Raw genomic sequence first — 22,598 nt, forward strand, 5'->3', positions numbered from 1 at the left:
TTGTAAAAGGTTAGTATAATTTTTCCTTAATCGGGTCGAAGAATTTATAATAAAAAAAATCGTTTTCCCATATATACGGAAGTTCATATCATAACTATATCTTTGATGTTTGATTATAATGGAATATCACAATGAATAAATGGTAATGAAGAAACCGACATCAGTCGCTAAAAAACGATAAAATCAACCGACTGTGTTTCGGTTATTTTTCTTTACTGGACATTAGAAGAAATCTTTTGATATCAACGTCACAGAGCACGAGAGAAATAGATAAAATGCCTTGTAATTAGCACGCTCTAGATATTGATCAGATACTCTCACCACAGAATGTAGAGTTCATTCAGGAAAATACTATAATGATTTGAACATTCCTTATAGTCCGAAGCAGCAGTCACGCCCATTTTATGATGACGTCATGTAAATAGGGAGGAGTCAACGTATGCCCCTTTCGTGGATGCTTACCAGCGTCATGAAAAGGCTGAATCGTAGGTGGATGGTTATATGCAAGGTAAAGAAGTCGTCTTAAATAGAAGGGAGATTGCATTGATACCATGTTAATACTAAGCAAGGTGTCACAAGAGACAAGGACCGTCTGACAGAACATTTTCTAGTTTTCTCTAAGTACAAAAAGGAAATAGTACATCACATAAGGTAGGGTAATTTTTTTTTCTTACGAAATAAAGAAGGGAATGAGTTTTAATTTGAGTAATATTTTTTATTTCCTTTATTAGAACGGTTTTCCCTCTCTCTTTAGCGCAAATATTCAAGAAAAGATATTCTTTAAATTTATCTTTTTTTGCAGTGCTTGGCTTATGAAATTTCATAGATATTAGATATCGATTCTTTTGCTGCCTTTTTCCACGAATTGAAAGAATTTAATTTTCTTTAGAAGTGTTTAACATTACATCAAAAAGTTTTATCATGGAAAGATAATGAAATAAATGCTCTGGTGCGCACGTTTATTTCATTTCCTTTAACTCTGGAAATAGACAGTTTATGAGCTTTTGCATAAAATTAAGACGTTCTCAGTGTTTTTTTTTGTACGAATGTTCCTAATGTCTACATACATGTAGCGTTTATTACATATGATATACATTACACAGTTCTTTTCGGTTATATTCTGTATGCCTTATCAATTGTATCATTGTCAATATTAGATACTACTTAAGCTATACAAAAAAAGCATGAAATATATTTGCTTTTTTTCTCTCTTGACAATGGCATTGTAGAATAAATTTCATTATCTATGCCGTTGAAAATCAATAAAAGACATAATTATGTCACAGACTAGTATAGCTTATACTGATATCATACGTTAGAGAAAGAAGACATAAAACTAGCGAATGAGTACCGGGTTTTCCCCAGATTTCGTACTCACAACAGAAATGAGACTTCTGCATTGTCTTTCGTGAATTCAAATAAATCTACCGCTACAGTAGGATTAAGTGAAAGTATAAGAACAAACCACGCCTGTGGACAGCATCAAAATGGACACATTGTAACAAACAATGAAAATATACATGTTTTTCTCTCGCATGTTTGTTTGTTTTTTTGTTTTGTTTTTGCTTTTTTTTGTTCCAGAATTATTCACTCCTATTGATAAAACTTTGACCAGCTTTATTTGAAATGCCACAAATTCTGATTGACCTATGAATGAAGTCTTAAGACCTCCGTTTTTTAAGTCATAACCGATAGACCCGCCATTTTCATTTTTAATGCTGGGCGATTGAACAGTCACTATATACACGTTAAACGGCTTACGCGCGCCATCGGGATCGAGAATCAAACCAGGTACGTCCCGATTGAGGAAAACGCCCTAACCACTTGACCATTGGTCTATTTGTGGTAATATGAGAAGTATTAATCTATTATCCGATAATATCGGTGTGAACATTAATTTACCTCTAATACTCTGGACATGTTGAATTAATGTTGCAATGTACTTTTGAACCAATAATGCGCGTATGCAGAGTTAGTCTATCGATCATATTACTTGCACTAACGATGTATTAATCTTAATAAAAGATCAGCTAGCAGATAATTTATAACTAGAAACTGGTGTTGCATGTAACTAAATGTTGATCAGAAAAGTTACTGTTATGATGAATTCATGGATCTGAATATAAATAGTGTATATATCACTGGTTAAGATAGTGATCATACTCTTGATTCTGTTAAAGTTTTTCGATGATAGAATTAAGTATCATTCGGTAGAATCTGGAGGAACGCAATCCGCTTTGAATTTCGTACGCCTTTTCGTCTCAAGAATATTACAACTTGTTTCTACTAAAATCGGACTCGTTCTTAATAAGCACATGTACACGTAACAATGAATACCCACACAATCGTCTGGACTCGTTCTTAATAAGCACTTGTAAACGTAACAATGACTACAAACATAATCACTTCCATACATCAATCGTCTTCCGCTTGAAGTTAGATATTGATGATTTGTCTTTTCTTCGTCTTTGTCGCGTTTGTAGTCTGTAAATGTATATCAAACAGAGCTGGTATGACATTTGTTCGAAGATCCAGCTTCTTATAACCGCATTTATTTTGTATTTCAAATGGATAAGTCGTGACATGCGCATATTTTCGAAAATTCAGTGATGGTGAAATCAGGGACCTATATATTAATTATAATATTAGTATATAGGTCTATGGTGAAATGATCTCAAATTCTGTACCCAAATATTCCTGAACTTTGGATCCTTTGGAAATAAGTACATCCAAACACCCTTCTGACTTAACATTACAGTTTAAACCAGATAGACAGCAGATCAAAATACAATATTACTGTTTATAATGAGCAATCCACCATTGCATTAAATTATTGACGTCTGACATCAACAAAGGGAGATAAACAATCATACTTGTAGTAAAGATAATTTCTTATGTACAATAATGTTCCAAGTGGAACGTCTGAGTGAAATACGCTCGTGCCGGTAAGTGAGAAAGTTTCCCAGTTTACTCTCGGAAGGTCGGTGGTCTCTTCCCAGATACATTGTATCTGGGTTCTCTCTTCCACCAATAAAAACTGGGCGTCACCAGATAACTGAAAAATTGTTGAGTGTGGCGGAAAACATCATCAATCAATCTTAATGAAATAAAAAGTTTCAAAAGAAGACAACTTTCGACGGACTGCAATGTCAGTTTCCTTGCGATTTCGTTTAAAGAGACACTACAGCTCATTTTGCGCAAAAATCATGAAATGACAATTTTCCCAGCGCTTTTTCAATTTTTGTTGCATTGTTGAATGTATGAACTTTGCGAAAATAACACTTATCTAAAGTCAAAAATTCTCGTTTTAACGTAAAATTTAATACTTTTTGATGGCCTATACAAATAATATCGAGTCTCCTCCTTTCGGTCTTCAGACGCATGCGCATAGACAGTAAACAGTGCAGCATGTCGTGCAGTGAGAGAAAGTGTAGTGGATAGATAGATCCAGAATTTTGACAGATTCTGTAAGAAAAGAGGTAAAAATAAAATGAGATAAAACTAATATGTGAAATAAAATTGACCTTGCGATCAGTATGACTGTTGGAAAACAAAGGGCTAGGAGAAACGATTGTAACTCAGTGGCGGATCTAGCTAGGATTTCCGAAGGGGGATGAGAAAGTCAAATATTAGCCAAAGTAATCGGCTTTCTGGTTGCAAAATTTGGATTTTCACTCACAATTTGTGGCGAGAGGGAGGGGGATCCTGCCCCCCCCCTAAATCTGCCATTGGGACTAGCCGCGAAGACACTAAACTTGTGCTATTTTTATCTGAACACGACACGTGTTAGTTGTAAAAACATCGGTCAATTGGAACATGCATGGAAAGGTTTCTGTTGAAACAATGATTTATATAATTACCTATTATAAGGAGCAGGGAATAATCTTATACTTGAAAGGTGAGTGTGGACCCCCTTGAAGGGGAATTTAAATAATTTCCTACACAACACCTTCGATGTCATTCAAAACCACGTGATGTAATAAGCATTCAAAAGTCCGAGTCAGCATGAAGAAACCTTTGAATTCCGGACAATCTTCAAAGCGCATTTGAGAGTAAATTGATGCATCCAATTGTTCAAAATTGTCAGTATCGATATGATATTTATCATTTTATCAATACGTGTTTTAAAAAACACTTTATCAAAATGTGGAAAATGAGCTGTAGTGTCTTTAAGGAGGTACTATGCATCGTCATAATAGCTGAGTTTCTTTTAAAACATGAATTTAAATATAAGTATCAGCAATATGTGTCTATTAATTTCGAATATCATTGCATAATTGAATAGTTCAGTAGGTTAGCACGTCGACTGCTGAACTGTAGATCGCGGGTTCGAGTCCAACAGGGGTGTTGATTTTTTTTCTTTTCAGATTGCTTTCAATTTTTTTGACTGAATAAAGTAAATTTGAAAGTTTTCATTTTCAAAATATTGTTGTGCATATCTTCCATTTTTCATCCATATCAAATTTCTCTGATGTAGAATTCCTTCTTAAATTACGTATCTGTATATCTTCAGGAACTTATTTTCAGACATAATTCCGAATTTTGTCTCGTATGATCTTTAACCTTTTCTTCATTGTAGCTATTTTAATCAGTATGCAATGATCCGTGAAAAAAGTCCAATAAGCGCAATTAATTTCATTTAAATGAAAGGTGAAGATAACGAACAGTGATCAAATGTATCTAATCAGGTGCCTTACCAACTAAGCTATCTAACATCCGTCTAAACGCCACATTCCTCCCTCCTTAAATAAATGTCTTCACGTTTTGATTAGATCAATCCAGAATCTTTATCCCCTGGCAGGCATTTTCACCTTCAGTTCCATGGGCTGGTCTACGGTACCAAATGTAACAGGAAGGGATAAAATGCAACGGAGCAGACCGGGAATCGAACCCGGGCCTTCTGAAATTCTCGTCAGGTGCTCTATCAATATGCAATTTCCGAGTTGCCCAAGTTATTTCCTTTTGTTGAACTCTTACGCACGGTGAGACGCAAAATATGTTTTCCTATTCACGCGGTGGGTACAAATCCTTATCACTGTATTCATAATTTCCTAAAGGAAGATTAACAGACGTCATGCAACCATTCGAACTGCAGGGAAACACATTATGCATTATGTGGTGTTTTGCACGACTAAGAAGAATCTATTTGATTTCTTTATATTCTTAATACTTTCTGCCATGCTAAAAAAGACAAAAAGTAAGATGAATTTAAAATTATATTTATTTGATTCTTAATATTATCTATCTAGCCCCCTGTTTACGACAGTCTTTGCTTTTTGCAAGAAATTTTATGTTGCGTGTTTGATTGAAATGTGTTGTTGCTTTTAATGGGACATCACTTTTGCTTGTATTGTGTTTTATCCTTCTTTATTCCTTCTTATCTGTATATTCTTGCATGAAAAGTTTTTTTTTCTTTGGTTAATCTGTGATATGTTTCTGTATATGTATGCGATGTGTCTTGAATTGTCTTTGATATATGAGATAGTTGGTTAAAAAGCTCTACAGCGTATGTGTTGATTTTAATTTAAACAATATTTTATTCACAAAGTTGATTTGTGTACACATGTAGTTAAGTTCATGAGTATTCAATGACAAAGTAGCTCAAACAAATATCGATAATCTTTAATCACCATCTTTCTTTGATAAAAGTATCAATCTTTTAGAAGAGGATATAAATGATAATTTCATATTTAATTCAATGGCCTAATAAAACAGATTATTCTTTATATGAGCAGTTTAACTCATACCAACGGCTGATATAAAAAAAAAAAAAAACGTTTACACTTTCGTAACTTTTATAGTTACAATGTATCTACGTAAATGTATCCACCCTGTACCCACCCAAGCGTTCAACAGAATACTGACATACCTCCTTCACAAAAGAGTTGATAGATGTTGTATATCAGAAATTGCGTAAAACCTGGGCACCGGCTATCGAACTTGGCTCACCGCCACACAATATATAGCAATGAGGTTGCTTTTATTGCAGGAAGAGGGCATATTTCTCATGGCAGTAGTTCTTGATTCTTTAATTAAGATTAGCTTATTTTTTTGATCCCATATTCCTTTTCATGACGCATGAATAAAATGAATGCTTTCTCATACTTACTCCACAGTTTCATATACCACAGCATTGTTGCATATGGAACATTGAGTTCAATGAAGTCGTTTAATGAAATAGAGGTCACAATGAGAAGTGATACCACCGAGCGGAAAACGTTTAAGTGCTAACTGGCCCACTTGACGAAGGATATTGAAATTCATACCTGTTCTACACTTTTTCCTTTCTGTTATATTACGATAGTTACTATAGAACATTAAATTCATTAGCTCAGTGGTTAGAGCGTTCGCCCCGTAACCGGAAGGTCGTTAGTTGGAGCCCCGCTCATGCCATTGTCGCGTTAAACCTAAGTCGTTAACATAGGTAGTAACTGGTCCTTCCCTAAACATTTTAGTATTTAGAAGTGAGAATTACGGGTCATGCGAATTTCCGTTAAAAACGGAGGTCGCGGAAGGTGTTGGCACGTTAAAAAACCCTGAGCATAGGTCTAGGTGCACAATCGTGGAATAAACTGCCAATGAAACTTCGAGAGCTAGAAGCACATGTACATTCAGCAAGAACCTAAAAAACACTTGTTCGAGCGTGAATATGCCCTATGAATGTAAAATTCAGTGCAATATCAAGGATTCCGTGTGCAATATCTTGCAAACTGAACTGTGTTGCAGTATATGAATGCAATTACCTGTGTGCCAGTTGTACATGTATCTTGTATAGTCAAAGTTAACCACCTTGTCATCTTACTACCATGTTTTATTTAAAGTTTTTCTATTGTTTTATCGTTTACTTTATAGCTCTTATAAGTCTTTTATGAGTGGTTAGAGCATCGCGCTCAAAATCACACGGCCTCTCACCTGTCGGCGTGGGTTCCAATCCCGCTCGCGCTGTTAAGTGAGAAAGTTTCCCAGTTTACTTTCGTAAGGTCGGTGGTATCTTCCCAGGTACATTGTATCTAGGTTCTATCTTCCACCAGTAAAAACTGGGCGCCACCAGATAACTGAAAAAATGTTGAGTGTGGCGGAAAACATCAATCAATCAATCAATCATTGATTATTAGCACAAACATTGTATAGCGCATAGAAACTATATGTAATTTTGCGCTTTACAAATCAATAAAATAATAATAATAAATTTGTAGTACTTCGCCAAAATCTGGTGACCTCTCAATGAAAAGTGAAGATAACGAACAGTGATCAATCTCAAATCCTGTAAGCAATACAAAATAGATAGGCGGGCAAACACGGACCTCTGGACACACCAGAGGTGGGATCAGGTGCCTAAGAGGAGTAAACATCCCCTGTCACACCCAAGGTGAGCCCTATATCCTGATCAGGTAAACGGAGTTATCCGTAATCAAAATCAGTGTGCCAAGAACGGCCTAACAATCGGTATGAAACACGCCAGACAGCATTTGACCCAATGATAGGTTGTATTGGTAAACTAGATCCTTATAACGATCATGGAATTTGGGAAATGCTGACTTCAATCGAGACTGTTGAAACCCCTGTACAGGGTACCATCAACTTGTTTATAAGTAGCTTGCTTCGATTTAAAAACTGACTATACGCAGAACAACCTCTTGCGTATCGAATCAATATGAGTGAAAATTTCGCTTAGGGACGTAAAAGAAACAAACAAAACTACCTACTGATACACAACTATATATTACCGGTAGTGTACAACTACAAACCTACATCTTGTACAAAACTTCTTAACATGAACTAGCGCATAACGATTTGAGTTATTTAACATGAATTAATAGCATGAAAAGGTGAAGATAACGAACAGCGATCTTTGTAACAACTCCCTCAAGAAATACATAATTAAAAGTTGGGCAAACAGGGACTCCTGGACATACCAGAGGTGGGATCAGGTACCTAGGAGGAGTAAGCATCCCCTGTCGACCGGTCACACCAGCCATGAACCCTATATTTCGATCAGGTAAACGGAGTAATCCGCAGTCAAAATCAGTGTGTAAAGAACGGCCTAACAATTGGTATGAAACACGTCATTGTATTGGTAAACTAGGTAGTTATAACGATCATGGAATTTTGGAAATGCTGACTAAACGAGACTGTTGAAACCCCTGTAACATCAACTTGTTTGCCAGGAGCATCTGTATCATTGGAAAAAAGAGCCAAATATGTTTGCAATTTGAAAAGAGGACATTCATGGAAAAATTTAACATACAGTGTACGAGGGCTGTTCGATATGTAATGTGTATTGTACGATATCTCAAAAGCATTCGACTCAAATAGTGAAATGAACATTGCGTCCCTTCAATTTCAATCTCTGAATCCATTTCTGAAATGCGTCACAGTATGCTGCTTTAGGTAGATCTCTGAGGCACAGATTGCTGGCTGAGCTAAGGCCTTGTCAGAACTTGTGACGACGACCAGATAAGAACTTTTTAAGTTTTGGAAAAAGGAAAGTCATATGGGGCTAGATCTGGGAGTATTGTGGGTGTGACAAGACGGTAACCTTCTCCGACTTTAAAAAGTGCTTCACAAGCTAAGGTGTATGTGATGGAACATTATCATGAAGTAGACGAACATGCCTAAATCCTGACACAGGGCGTCGTTTATGATAATATTTCTTGAGCTTTTTTAGTACATGTATAACATCTCGGTAATACCGACCTGTAACACTTCGACACCGGAATTTGTACGGCTATACTATCACATGAGAAGAATATGCAATAAAGAACCTTCTTTGTGCTTATGGTTCTTTTGGCAACTTCAGGCCTTCTACTGTGTTTAGTTAGGCATATTTTGTTTCCAATTTTTCTTACTGGTTCGAAATAGTTAACCCATGTTTCGTCACTAGTAACAATGTTTGCAAATTGTCTTTGATTGAATTTGGGAAACATTTTGAGCAATTGTTTAGCGGTTTGTACTCATACCCGTTTTTGGTCATCTGTTAATATATCCGGTATCCATCTGACAGAAATCTTTCGTACTTTCAAAATACGCTTCAAAATGAAATGCACCCGCGATAGCGATATGCCGGCAATATCACGAATCGTGTATCTGCCTTCACTTTCAATTATTTCCCTGACTTTTGAGACATTTGCCTTGCCTGTTACAGTCACAGGTCGGCCAGATTTTGCAGTATCTTTGACGGACTCTGTGCCAGTCCGAAATTTCTTTCTCCACCTACGAATTGTCTCATAAGATACCTTATCAGACCCATAAACTTCCCCCAATTCAGTAAAAATATGCATTGCCGAATGACCGAGTTTTGTGCGAACTTTTATGTAAGCTCTAATTTTTTCAATATTCTCAACCCGTTTCCAAACCATTTTTACAACAGTGGTCAACGACTGTCTCTATTGAAATTACTATAAGTTTAAAACTATGTGGAGCTGAAGGCTCGTGTTTATTCCATTGGAAAGGTATTGAATAGAGCTATCCACGAAATTGTGCAAAGCGTTATCGCGCTGTGGTACAATATACATTGCATATCGAACAGACCTCGTATATCACAAATTGAATTAATTTGATAAAATATTAGGTGCTCAGTTAAAAATCCTACTTCTCACAATTAATCAACTATTTCTCGTGAAAATAGGTGCATGTATAGAATTCTAAAAATCAAATTTTTCATCATATTCACACAACTTCACAGCGAAAGTTGCCAACGATTAATCGTAAGAGATGATGGAGTCTCCTGAGCTCGCTACACCTGTCATGTAGATGATTTTAGCAAGATTAAAATATGTGTGTAGTCTCTTTTTTTTCAGAATTAGATCTGATGATAAACCGTGAGAGAGAGAAAATTCGAGTTCAGCAATTTTCCCCTTTCAACTTCCAATATAGCATGCTCAAATTATGTTATACATGTATATCACCCAGACTTCCGGTTCTATTTATATATTGTGCGTGACTAATGTCTGAATTCACATTGTAATCCAAAGAGGACTTGGACATAATGTGTTAATCTGCAATTATTTTCATTGATTTGTAAAGGGAACTGAATTACAAAATTAGATATTAAAAGCCGTCTGGCATGATTACGATGTGCTTTATGTGGTGAAATGTCGTTCGTATGGTGAAGTCAACAGAACAGAAAGGTTCCTTGGTTGTAAATTGTTTTACGTCCCGCTCGAGAATTCTTCACTCATATGGAGACGTCACCATTTCCGGTGAAGATGCCTATAGATGATCGGCGATTACGGACTTTGAGCAGGGAGGGGTCCTTGCCGTGCCACACCTGCTGTGACACGAGGCCTCGGTGTTTGCGGTCTCATTCGAAAGACCGCCCCATTTAAGTCGCCTCTTACGACAAGCAAGGGGTACCGACGAACTATTCTAACCCTGATCCCCACGGGATAGAACAGAAAGGAAACTGAGAATAGAGTTTGAATTATTTTGAGTTTTATTTCTGTGTAAAACACTTTATTTCCAAGTCAATTAAGGAGGGTGGTGGTGGTGGCAGAAGTGTTTGAGTGGAACTGTTTCATTCCATGCTAATATGATTATATGTATCTCTCATAAGAATAGTTCAGCTCACAGGTTGTCGGCGTTTTATAAATCTATAATTAAAAACAAATTGTCTTCCTGTAAACAAAACCGCCGCGGTGGTCTAGCGGTAGAGCGTTCGACCCACATGCGGAAGGTCGGGGTTCGAATCCCGGCCGCGACAGTCGTAAGTCGTTAAAACAGGTAGTGACATTTCCATCGCCAAACGCTCGGCATCAGGTGTGAATGTCACGGGTCTTCCGATATGATCTTAAAAACGGTTATCCTGTGTCACACTAGGTGTAACACGCTAAAGAACCTTCACTGCTCAATGGCCATAAGCGCCGGGTATAGACCTAAATTTGAAGTTCCTAACCGCTTTTGGTGACGTGTCCATATGAGTGAAAGAGAGACGTCAAACAATATACAATCAATCAATCAACCTGTAAACAAACAATTCACAAAGTACTTATAGAATATATCACGCCGCCTTCTTGGTTTTAAAAGCAGCAGCATCGCTGGCAATTTTTGGCTTAAAGGATGATATGATACTTAGATCCCTAACGTTTAAAAGCAACTCTGTCAAGGTCTTACATCTCTCATCGTCATGGTGAACTAGAACTAAAGTCCATTTGTCGGCTATAATCTCCTGTTCCTCAAATGCAAAAATCGGTGAAGGGGGACGGAAGTAAACATGATTATGCAATGAGAATTCCCCTTGCTGATCTTGTGCAGGGAAATAATGGGTTGGCACTGAATGCAGGGTAATGTGCAGTCCGACAAACAATAAAATTCGTGCACAAATGTGAGGTTGTGGGACAGGCTGGTACGGGAATTTTAGTAAATCTATCGCAATGCCAAAACAACATTGGATCGAATGCTCATAACCCCCACCCCCACTGCTTCGACTCCAACCCTCCAAGTTTTGTCACCCATTGTGACAACACTCAAAATTTACAAACATTTGGCTTTATAAATGTCATTGTGAACGTTTGAGAGTATGCCCATGTGTACGCGTGTGTGGGTGTCAATTCAGTAAATGTGAACTTTTCTTATTACGTAAGTACACATGTAAATACTTTCAATTGATTGTAGTAAAACGAATGCATGAACATGTATGTTTAAAGTAAGTTTGAAAAGAATAAAAATAAAGTAGATACCAACTTTAGAATAATGTTCAAGATCCATTACCTACGATATGAGGACAGGAAAGGGAATTGACGAAAAAAATGTAAACTATTCGGAAAAAGACAGACGTCGGACCGTACGAGAGGTTAAAGAAATTTTGAGAATCAGCAAACCGTCTGTTCACCAGGTATCCCATTCTAATGGATAATTTAGGAATGCATAGGGTACAAATGTATGTGCACATTGGTTACCTCGGCTTTTAAAAACTGAAGAAAAACAAAGAATTTCATGTTCGAAGGATAAAATTTCATGTAAAACACCGCGAGAAAATTTTTACGTCGCAGGTTACGCCGCCGAGCAGCACCTCATAGTAAAATAATTAATTTTGTCAAAAAAGGGTAAATGAAGTACAAAGTTGAAATTTTGGGTATTGGTCAACAATGATATAATTGGTAATATATAGTAGTTTTTATGAAATTAAATCGATACTTTAAAAGTCATAAGCCCAGTCCACGGAATTTTGTGACAATCCTCTTATTTACTGCTACGCATAATTGCTATTTTTAATTTTATCGACCAATGAAAAAAGAGCTTTCTCGAAATTATGTCAACTTCCGCCGCCCCCCCCCCCCCCCCTCACCAATTTTAGGTATCCATGACACAGTTTCTATTAAACAGTTGGGGTCTGCTTATCATATCATATCGAACTTTTCGCCGAAAATTGTTAGCGATGCAGCTGGTAAAAAAGAAAACCATGATGGCGGCGTGATATACCTTGTGAATAGTTTGTTTACAGGAAGACAAATTTTAATGATAGATATTTAAAACATCGACAGCCTGTGATTCAGCCATTGAATGGAAGCTCAAAATCGTTTCGTGTTAAGACAAACCTACCTATTTCTTTTATTTGAAAGAGTTGTCTTTCCTATTCGAACATCTATTTCTTGAAAGCAAAACAATGCATGGGAATCATTTCTAAAATTCCTATATTTGAAAATCTTACATGAATCCAAAGAAATATAGATCAATACCAATTTGCAAACTTCTCTTATTTTTCGAAGAAAACCTTTAAACCATGGATATTGGTGTTGCCCTTTATTATGCTTAAACGGTCACGTTTTCTTCACGGGAGGTTCCAGCTCATTAAGTTTGCTAGCGTTCGAGATTTCGTTTTCCCGGATTCACGTCATAATGACTTCCGGTAGTGAGGATTCTTTAAGACATCTGATTTTCCATATTTAATTTCATTTTCATTAGCACTTTACTAGTCGCATGGACCGGATGTGTCTCATTAGCTAATGTATTTGACATCTCCAAGCATAGACCACCAAACTATTACAGTAGATTCGGAAACAATATAATTCAAATAATGTACCAATTAAATCAAACTTCTGGAGAAATTGTCTTCCCACTTAAAAGAAAAGGTTATTAGAAAATCTAGAATAATATGTTATACGGTGCGACCATTGGGACGAGCAAAGACCCATAAAATCTTGCAACACACCTATTCATATAACGTGGGTCGGTGTAAACAGTGCATTGTGACGTCATATTAGCTGCGTTTTCTTTTTCACCAATCAACAACAAAACGTACAAAAATATGAGAAAACTTGTCTGGAATCCAAGAACATTTATGGTATACTTTCCAAACTATTTATTTGACTATTTATTTGTTTTATCTATGGGGTTGTCCATGAAGTATACCGCAGTGACGGCGACATTTTTCCAGAAGCATTACGGGTAATACTCATCATTTTTCGGCTGAGGAAGAGCAAATCACGTGACTCAAATGTGTAGTTATTGGAGCTTCGCTCGCTATGATTGACATCAACGGGAAGAGTTTAATTTCTCCAACTATTTTCTGTAGTCTTTTAAAAGTAGAATCGCTGGTACTATTTCTATAGAGTTAATATATTCGTTTTCATATCATCAAAGATGTACGCAGGAAATTTGATAACAGTAATACACAGTATTTTTCTGTCCGTTATTTATGCACTGTCTCCTCTCTCCGAAAATATCATTAAATTATTTATATCCTTTCCCCTCATCATTGATTGGTTCTTATAAATAGCATGGCTTTTCCCATTCACTGGTGGGAATCTTGTGTGAACGTCGAAAGACATTCACAAAATCTTGTTAAATATTAGGGTATTTTTTATATTGTTTATTTTGGCTTATAAGAGTTCAGCGAGTAGTCCCAAATTAGCGAATGTAGGTAGTATTTGAAGTATTTCTTTTCGACTGAACACTTCAGAGATGCAATACATATAATTAAGAAATAAATATCAATGATGTTTCTTGCATTGAGAATTATACGGCAAACTAACAACTCCATAACAAAAGGGATGATTTCAACTCCTCCATCGCCAGCTTTCCATATTTATGTAGCAATAGTCCATTACCACCTGTGTATGGTGTTTATATGTCTCAACTGATTCGAAACGCAAGAGCTTGTTCTACGTATGATCAGTTTTTAAATCGAGGCAGGCTACTGACAAACAAGTTGATGTTACAGGGGTTTCAACAGTCTCGTTTAAAGTCAGCATTTCGCAAATACTATGGTCGTTATAATGATTTAGTTTGCTAATACAACCTCTATTAGGTCAAATGCTGACTGACGTGTTTCATACCGATTGTTAGGTCTTTCTTGGCACACTGATTTTGACTACGGATTACTCTGTTCACCTGATCAAGATATAGGGCTCACTGCGGGTGTGATCGGTCGGTAGAGGATGCTTACCCCTCTTAGGCACCTGATCCCACATATGGTATATTTAAGGGTCCGTGTTTTCCCAACTCTCTATTTTGTATTGCTTATTGGGGTTATGACATTGATCACTGTTCGTTATCTTCACCTTTCATTGAGAAAAAGACCCCCGCCTCCACATCAAAAAGAAAAGAAAACCTAAATTAACCTAGAAATGTCTCGTACAAAATATTTATGAATACTATCGTCATTGGTAAACTTAATGAACGATTGTATATTTTGATTATGTATCAAATGTGCAACCGTACGGCTACCCTGTCTACGCTCTGCTACTCAGCTACACGTCCGCGTGTATCTGCTAGAGTCTTATTCGGTCATTACCTACCTAACGATGTCATAGGAGGCAGAACTCGATGAATAGACTATACTGGCATCAAATTGTATTGAAAGAATACAAATGAAAAAAAAACTTTCATTACACTACATTTTTTTCAAATTGGTGCTTATTCATGGAATGTAAATTTATTCAAAATGGAATCCATTTGAATTCAAACTGAAACGTATCAGGTAATGGAATGTATTGGGCATGGGATATGTCGTTATTGTGTTTGACTTTTGATAGATCTATATGTGATAATTACAGCATATTTCCTGTCCAAGTACCCGCCGTTTTTATTTTGAAGGAAACTCTTGAATTTATAATTTTTTCGACATTAAATCAAAGCCTTGTCTTTATACACGGTATTTGATTGACGCTGTACTACGTCTTGGCGTGATAGGGAAAATGTCGTTTGAGGAAGGCTGTTCCGTTCTTCGTGCTAATCCCCGTGTTTCACTCCGCTCCTTAATGATTAATCACGTGAATGAGAGGTGTTCCTTCACTACTGTGTTAATTTCTATCTGATTGAAGAAATAAAATCTCATTTTCGATGGTTTAATTAGATGATCCCTTATCTAAACAACTTTATTCCGCCATACCAGTATTCATTGATCGTTTGGGTAACGCGACATAAATAACTCGTAGTATTATTCCAGATCATCCGTTTTGACATCCTTCTTTGGAACGCAAATTTCATTTTATAACTTTTCTCGATATTAAATTAAATCTGTGTCTTTATTTACAGTCTTACCATCGGATGTTGAGGAATTATTCTCTGATATGTTTTACGACTCTTTGTGGGATCTTCGTCACCAAAGCTTTTAACAGATTCTCCTTAATGGATGATCACGAGAAGTGTCAAATTGGTTTTATAAGGGTGTACACGAAAGTATCAATATGTTATTCTTCAATCAAGAAGCCTGGGTTATTATCAAGGTGTAATGAAATTTTAATCCAGCTTGCGTTCGGAAACCCTCTAAAAAAAAAAAACCAAAGTGGTCTATACAATTTATGATTTTAAATCTTTTGACACTTTGAGTGTAACAATGGAATATGTCTGCATCGCAGATTATTAGTGGGGAATATGATTCATGAAGGAATGTTATTTTTACCAAACGTCTTATTCAATTTATAGTAAAAAAAAAGATGAAGAGTATTATGTTTAACTTCTTGTACGTTGTTAGTGAATTCTTAAAGACCACAGATAGTGCGCAGGGTTATACTGTGTCTGCCATTACAGTGGAACTAGATATTCCTATATCAAAGCAGTCTTGAATCACCATCTTTAGCCTTTAATGTATCGAAAGTGAGAAATGAGCGGAAAAGATATCCCAAGGGATTCCAGGAAAGATATTGAATGACATGTAGGTTACGGCTGTATTTGAAATATATACGCGTATAATGATGGAGACTTTAGATAATTAGATATACCGGTAAATGTCAATTTGTAAAAAAAGAATTAAATCTTAGTTTGATAAAGACCCAGTAACCATAACTTGAATTATGTATCACTGAACCTAATTCCTGCTTAATCAAAGTGAATCGTCAAAAAAAAAAATCAAAACAGTGCGTATGAATCTTTATGAGGAAGAATTTAATTGTTATTTCTTGAGGAAAATTTCAGAAGCAGTTCACTCTCAATTCCTGCTGAACGATGTTCTGTTTTGTAATATGCATTTTCGGAGAGGGATATATATATATATATATATATATATATATATATTCGAAATATGAATCTCTTCCCGCAGCAACCACCAATATACCGAATTGCGGACACTTCCAGCTTCCCGGCACCCGTATTTAAAATGTATTGTTGTGTGCTTTAAGTTTATCCTATAAATATACTATCAAAGTACAAAAGGCAATGCGTATAAGAAACATTTCCTTGAGCACAATTTTTTTTTACATATCCGATCGATATAATAATCGATTGAATTTCAGATATGTGTAACGGAAAACAGCTGCTTTTGTCTCAGTGGTTATCCTGAAAACCCTTATGGCTGATAGGTTCCAAGTTCATTGAGCGACTCCTTGGTTATAAGTAGAACTTGTTCATTCACATGACGTAGTCATATATATAAATGACAAAGGATAATGACAATTATTAATCATCATTAATCCATCGAACTCATTTTTCATACTCGCGGAACTTCTTCCTGTACTTCCCAATCGCACGTTCCGTGATGGGCAGGTCAACTCCCGTAGAGATTCAACTTGCAGATAATTATTGGGTGAAAATCAATGCGCGTTCTTGCTTGAAAAGGAAAATGGAAATAAAACAATAATAGGGGCAATTTTCTATCATTTGCGAGTGATAACACTTTTTGATACTCTCGATCTGTACTATTAGGCGGAAGTAAACAAATAAACACCCGGTGATAATTGACAAGAAATCCTCCATAAATATTAATTAATCGTTTTCCGATCTTAATATATGAATTTGTTTAATATTAGCTACAGGTTTCAAATGCATTTTCCCGGATAGGGATGGTAATATGCAATAGTCCAATCCTTATTTAAGGAAAACGTGTATGACATTTGATAAAAGAGTCATCCGAAACTAGGAAACTAGTGCAAGAAGAGAAAGTATTCCTTTATTTCTTAACATTTTACGAGGTAATGATAGACTCATTAAACAAGACCAGCGGTATAACATTCTTGTACAAATTAGCGCACTGCTTGTGTTATCAATACAGAACCACACCTACCTTGTAAACACATGTAGAGTAAACTTCAGAAAAAAACTAGAAAAAATTGTTTATCTGATTTAACTTATATATTACTAAAAAATAATATAGAATTTTTATTTGCTGGTAATGGTTTTTTCTTCTTCTTCAAAATGATCAATTAATATTCCCCGTGAAGTAACCAAAATCGTGATTTCTGGCAGACAAAATCTCCTTCAGTCCTGCTATACTTGTCACAGGAAATGATTAGAATAGTTTCGTATATTCAAGCAAAATGTGGACACACTTAGTTTGCATTAATCATCTAAATATGGAACAAATTTGAACATTAATTATTTTATATCTTCAGGTACAAAATCTACCTATCATTGCACCAAAATATTTTACGTATGTTTGAACTTTCTCTTCAATTTCTTTTACAAAAATGCATACTGTTTTGAAATCAGATTCTGTTATAAAAAATCAATACCTCGAAACATTGAATAAGCCCTGGAAACCTCCCTGTGCATCACTGACTTGAAATTTATTCATATCACATTGAATTCAGTTTTGTTTGTGTGCACGTCTCATTCGAGGAGTTTTTACTCATTTACAGTCACCAGTCTGATTAATCTACATGTATATATGTAACGGTCAGAGCCTTGGCAGTGCGGGTTCCCTATCATGCAAAAGCCTACCATGACACGGGAACTCCGTTTTGAAGGTCATATAAAAAAAACGTGACTTTTTACTATATACGAGCATATAATGCAGGTAACTCCAATTACACGCTTAAGACGCATCGAACCACTGCAGCTAATTCCTCCTAGTTATGGCAATTACGCACACGAACTCAAGCCAATCTGTCAATAGTATATGATATATGCAAAACCACTAATGCAGATTGTCAAGGGGATAGGAAACACTACGTCATTATGGACATCATAATGGACATTAGTTCTAAGAAACTGTTTCATCGACATTCATGCTTATCACATATTTGAATATTTTTTCCCATAAAATCTACAGAGAATACCTGGATTTACTGAGGTATAAAACCTTGCATTGTATAAAAAAAAACCAGGGGACTACTTTTACACTCAATTTTGACGTCACGTCTGTTTATGAATAATAATGTCTGATAAAAACACTTCTACTGCCACCCAAAATATAGATATATGTGCATTTCTAGATTAAGAAACATAATAGAATTGCAAAAATATGTAACATAAAGGTAAATGTCAGGAACCCGTGGAGATCCGGGTTAGAATAGGTCCTCAGTACCCATTGCTTGTCGCAAGAAGCGACTGAATGGGGCGGTCCTTCGGATGAGACCGCATAAACCGAGACCCCGAATCACAGCAAGTGTGGTACGATAAAGATACCTCTCTAAGAGCCCCGTTTATATGCGCTGATTTACTCACGGGGTGCAAATTTTGCATGTGTGCAAAAATTGCACCCGTGCGTAAAAGTATATTTGCTAAACGTTCACATGATACTTAACAAATTAGGGTCAAATGGCAATGATTCTCAAAGTTTGATAAAGATGGCGGATTATTTTCGATTGAGAAGGAGGATTTTCCCTTACTGTTTAGGTGACAAATTTGATTGATCAAGATATGTCTATGACACTCTATGCAATATAATGTTTTTCAGAAATACGGTGTATTTATGAGAAAAGTGATATCATATTCGGTGATACTGCGTTTGCTCCTTTTCGGAGCCGATCCCTCGTGATCCACAGTGACGACTCCACGAGTGTGACGTTGTATACGGTGTGTGCGTTCACATGACGAAAAATACACTAGGAGTAAATATACACATTTGCAAAAGTAAATTTGCATCTGGTCTGAGTAGGTGCAGATTTACACCCGGGTGTATATTTGCACATATGTATATTTACTTTTGCATATATGCAATTGCGTTCACATGCTCAAATTTACACCCGGGTGCAGATTTTGCATATATGCAGAATTTGCATCCCGTGAGTAAATCAGAGCATGTGAATGGGGCTTAAGGCCGTAAGCGCTGAGCATAAGCCTAAATTTTTCAACCCTTCACCGGCAATGGTGATGTCTCCATATGAGTGAAAAATTCTTTAGAGGGACGATAAACAATATACAATCAATCAATCAGGAACGCATGTCCGCCCTCGATCTTTGGTCGTAAACTCTATTAACTTTATTTTGCAAAGACAAAAGCTGCGGAAGGGCTTATTTTTCTATATTATTTAACAACCTACACTGTATAATCAACACTGCGGGTTGCTTGTAACAACCTACACTGTATAACTAGCTGCGAGTTGCTTGTAAATATTTTTTCTTATTAATTTTACACGTTATTTAATAAGTCTAAGAGTTATTGCATCATTCGATATAATCACAGGTTCCTTGTCGTTCGGATTGTAGAAAATGAAGAAGAAAAATAATTAGAAATATGAATCCTCTTGAAAACCCCGTTTTAAGTCGTTTTGATAAAGATGCCGACACGTTTCGGCAATTTATCCATCGTTTGAATTATACCCCCTGCAAGTAGTATCATATCAATACAAGGTACGAAAGTCGCCATCTTGGAAGAATACCCCACTGAGTTCATCACCCGTTTCTGTACTTCAAACTAACTGATTTGACGAGATGGCCCTAAAAAAAGATGAAATCGTGTGTGTTTTCCTTTGATGGAACACGTGTCAACCGGCGGCAGGTACATCATCATTTAGGAAAATAATCGCTGCAGCGAATTTTGCCATGATAATCCAATAAATCGATACCTGTGTGTATTATCGAATTCAAGATAAAGAAGTGAGGCGATACTACATGTACATATAACGTACATTAGTAAGGCGATACTACATGTACATATAACATACATTAGTGAGGCGATACTACATGTACATATAACGTACATTAGTGAGGCGATACTACATGTACATATAACGTACATTAGTGAGGCGATACTACATGTACATATAACGTACATTAGTGAGGCGATACTACATGTACATATAACGTACATTAGTAAGGCGATACTACATGTACATATAACGTACATTAGTGAGGCGATACTACATGTACATATAACGTACATTAGTGAGGCGATACTACATGTACATATAACGTACATTAGTGAGGCGATACTACATGTACATATAACGTACATTAGTGAGGCGATACTACATGTACATATAACGTACATTAGTAAGGCGATACTACATGTACATATAATGTACATGTAATGTAACACAACTATATACATCTTCACAAGTTAAGTGCCCGACTCGCTTACTCTCATCTGGGGAAATGAAAGAAACCAATCGGGCACCTGGCTTGTTAAGATGCACTATATAGCAGTGCTCTGATTGTACTGACTTGACTGATACCAATCAGGTGTACAAGAGGCGAACTTGCCTTTCCAATCAGGAGTTTTATGGTCATTTTAATCGTATTTACCCAAGCAACCCCTACAGATTTCGCTCTTTTTGGTGTAAAAAAACCCCCATACAAATTACACGTACATTCCCTACCAATATGTACGATAGTCGTAGTAAGTATTTACATAAAAATGTTTCGGTGTCAATAGCGGTATAACGCTACCAACCTTTTATTTTTCAGATGTCACGATACAGTAACCACATTCATGCCCTCTGCTTTGCCATCACAATGTCCTTGACTATTTTGGCGATATCTGGATCACGTGACTATTCCGAATCAGATTTCATTTCCACCATCCAAGACGGTGAGCTTAAAGCACTAAATCGGTTATTAAAAGCCGAGGTATGGAGAAGGAAATTGAAAGATTTCTCTTCAGAAAGTGACCATATAGATCTCTCTGAAGAATATTTGAACGAATTGTCCTCTCAAAAGCAAAGAAGAGAATATCCGCCTTCATTAATGACTCTTAGAAAGAGGAAAGTGTTTTGGCAGCCCATGCCTTTTGTACCGCATGATTACAGGCAGAGTTCACGGGATAAAGACGAGGGGACAAATCATGAAACCCCAAACAGTGGTTCATTATTACGATATGGTTAATTCTGAATTACCCCAAGAACGAATTTTACGCGAATCATTTCGTAGATATTCCAGTTTTCCTTTGCAGCTTGTGGAGGTCCTTTCTTATAAAACTGTCCTTTCATATAAAACTCAAGTAACAAATTTTCGCCATATGTCTTTTTTAAATCATTACAAAATATGTCGAAAGTCTATTCTTATATAAACTAACAAAAAATTGTATTCTGTATTTCATGAATAAATTATACTTTCGCCTCTCTTTTTGTATTTGTCTTCATCGGCTTAATTTTTAGACGGTATACATTATGCATCTTGCATTCATATTTCTGATGGCAGATTGAAAGGATACCAACAAGTGTTCCTCTCAATATGAACTAATTTGTCGAGCTCTCATTTTTATTTTGTGGTTATATATGTTGATGCAGTGACCAGGATACGCTATTAAATATACTTAAGGACATTTTCAATTTTACCCGACTTAGAACATTTATACAATCGTCGTCGCTGATCTCTGCTGGCATATGTAATTTGACAGTGGTAAAAGGTACGTACTGGGTAACACCTTTTACACTGTTATCTTTTGATAAAACCCATGCTACCTCAAAATTCAAGTCAAGGGAGCGATTTATAAACATTACTTGAATTTTATTGTTATAAGGATTGGTGAATTTGGTCTTGCTGATTACGGAAAGTAAAAAAAAGGCGGTACCTATAGAACCGTGGTAAATCTAATTTATTATTATGTTTCTATATCTACTCCAATTTCTAACTTTCGAGCAATTACAAGTTTACAATACACTATACATTCATGGCGATATCAACATTCGTATTGTCATTTTATGTCATGCACTTTGAAAAGGAGACGCCATAGGGAGTTGAAGAAATTTAATTGACCAAATGTTGTGGAAAATCTTTTACAGGTAAATCACAGACACTCGGGTTCAGTAAAACTGTGACTTTTGTTTATAAAGCGCAAATTGGTATTGAGAATTGAAAAATAGATACAACAGGCAAAGAATGCACAAATGTTAGGAACTATGGTTACTTATATTTGATTTACACATTTAAAAGAGCGTAGACCAAGGGGAGTGCAGTTCAAAAGTCACGTGCCTGTGTTAAATTTATCTTCACTGAGCCCCCCATGATAAGGAAATTCTTAAATGTACCTGTTTGGTGTACGATTCGGTTCGTTTGCA

At 36.2% G+C, this 22,598-nt stretch overlaps 1 long non-coding RNA gene across 1 annotated transcript; it reads left to right on the forward strand.

Annotated features, from left to right (window-relative positions):
* Positions 1-495: 495 nt before the first annotated feature.
* LOC130051674 (uncharacterized) lies at positions 496-21,658 on the forward strand. Its single transcript, XR_008799950.1, has 2 exons — positions 496-651; positions 21,007-21,658. It is a non-coding gene; the product is annotated as an uncharacterized LOC130051674 (long non-coding RNA).
* The last annotated feature ends 940 nt before the right edge of the window (positions 21,659-22,598 follow it).

The sequence above is a fragment of the Ostrea edulis genome, chromosome 2, assembly GCF_947568905.1.
Source record: "Ostrea edulis chromosome 2, xbOstEdul1.1, whole genome shotgun sequence".
Classification (NCBI taxonomy): Eukaryota; Metazoa; Mollusca; class Bivalvia; order Ostreida; family Ostreidae; genus Ostrea; species Ostrea edulis.